Source organism: Sceloporus undulatus, unplaced genomic scaffold (assembly GCF_019175285.1).
Source record: "Sceloporus undulatus isolate JIND9_A2432 ecotype Alabama unplaced genomic scaffold, SceUnd_v1.1 scaffold_15726, whole genome shotgun sequence".
Taxonomy (NCBI): Eukaryota; Metazoa; Chordata; class Lepidosauria; order Squamata; family Phrynosomatidae; genus Sceloporus; species Sceloporus undulatus.
Genome location: NW_024818643.1, coordinates 1 through 1,995, shown reverse-complemented (window position 1 = coordinate 1,995; position 1,995 = coordinate 1). Strand labels below are relative to the sequence as shown.

Genomic DNA, 1,995 nt, shown 5'->3' with positions numbered 1-1,995 from the left:
CCTTCAACATGACAATCTTTCTCCATAGGTTAGTTGTATGTTGGATGGAAGGGGGTACCATTTTGTCTCTCACTTGCATCAACAAATGTTTGAGCTAGCTCTGAGTGGTGCAGTACAAAATAGAAATGCTAGTGGCAAGGGTTGGTTCTGCAAGTTTTGATAAGAAGCCATATGGATGTGATTAACAGAACCCAGACATTTCATTTGAGGTCTATGACTGGGCATTCAGAAGGAAACATGATATTAATTTCAAATGTGACTGAAGAATCATGAATCTTGCAGGCATAGAACTGAAGATCACATAAGTGAAAAAATATTCCTTTGTATTCATGGAATTAGTGGTCTGACTCATATGTATCTCAGTCCTGTTTCTAAACTATGAGGGATTGATCCTTCCTTGTCTCCTCATAACATTACAACCACACTATAATATAAGCAGTTCTTTTCTACTTGTTTTTATTTGCTGGACTTTACTACATCATTTAACACTTTAAGAGGAAAGCTTTGGAAATCCTTCCTTTCAGGGCATCTATGATATCATCTAGTATTCTATAATATCTTGCATTTTTCCTTAAAGAAGGGTTCAGAATCATTTAGCCCTCCAGATATCACTGGACTGCAACTTTCAGCAATCTTAGCCAGAATAGCCAAGATGAGGAAGGCTACTAGGTGGAGTTCAACAATAATTAGAGGGCTATATAATTCCCATCCGTGCTCTAAAGGAATCAGATTAAGAGTTTCATTTCTTTTTAAAAAAAATCAAACTTTCCAGAAGAAACTGTATGTGAATCACCATTATTAAAGTAAGAGATGGGGCATTAATTACATGAAAAACCAAAATTTCTTTCTACAGATATATAGACACAGGGTCCTTGGGGTTATTTTCTAAAAGTTTCATGCATATGACATTTCTCAGTGGTTTAGATTATTCCCAAATCTAGTACCCTCCAGATTTATCAGACCACATCTCTATCATCCCTAGGCAATCTAGCATATAAATTTCATACAATCACCCATGGTGAGTGGAGGTGATGGGATATGTATTCCAATACAACCTGGGAGCAACCATTTGAGAAAGACAAGAGTTAAATTTTATCCATCATCATAACATTAAAAGCTACAACAAAAAACTGATATCAATGCGGTCCTAGAGATGAAAAATCCATTCCCTTATTCTTCCTTATCCTTGTAGCCGAGAACATAATCAAATTTAAGTTGATTCAGCTTCCAGAAAGCTGCAGATGCACGGGCTGGAAGAATCCTAGGAGGAAAATGAAGAGAAGATATCAATACAGCCCTTTTAAAGCAAGTTACCACAAAGGCCAATGAACACAATATCCCCTCAGGCCTACATCATTGAATGGTAGTACATAACAATTGATTGTTTTTGTTCACTGTACTTACCTATCCAGCATTAAACCGAATTTCAGAAGTGGTGGAATAAAAATCATTCTCTCATTAGTTAGTACACCATTCATTACTTGTTTTGCAACTTCCTCAGGCTCCATAGGTGGCATTATCCTGAATTTAAACACAAACATTGCATTTACAATAGCATGTCATGTAGTGTTGGCAGAGTTTCAAAACAGCAGTCAGGTACACTTGAAATTCATGGCTTATGTAGTTGGCAATTAGGAAATTACTATTAACAAGTTTGTGTTCTACTTAAAAGCCAAATAAAGGTGTTAATTTTAGTTAATTTAGCATACTGTCCACATCCATAAATTGCATGATACCTGCATTTCTGTCTTTATGAACGGCCTACACCACCAAATACAGGGTTTTTCTGGCATCTCATTCAAAGAAAAGCTTTCCAACACTCAAAAAGGGCACATCTCTTATAACAGAGGAAGGAACTGACAAAAATTACCTCTGAGAATTTCTTGCCTAAGGCCCCATTCATACTGTCCTAAAAGACATGGAGGGAACTGGGATGATCCGGATGCCCCTCCCCCGAATCGCTCCGTTAGCAAGTGCCCACTACAAATTGAAATC

The 1,995-nt window shown here is 37.1% G+C and overlaps 1 long non-coding RNA gene across 1 annotated transcript; it reads right to left on the bottom strand.

The window, feature by feature from the left end:
• Positions 1-439: 439 nt before the first annotated feature.
• Positions 440-1,973, bottom strand: LOC121918543. Its single transcript, XR_006101253.1, has 2 exons — positions 1,405-1,973; positions 440-1,261 (listed from the first exon to the last, which is right to left on the bottom strand). It is a non-coding gene; the product is annotated as an uncharacterized LOC121918543 (long non-coding RNA).
• Between the last annotated feature and the right edge of the window lie 22 nt (positions 1,974-1,995).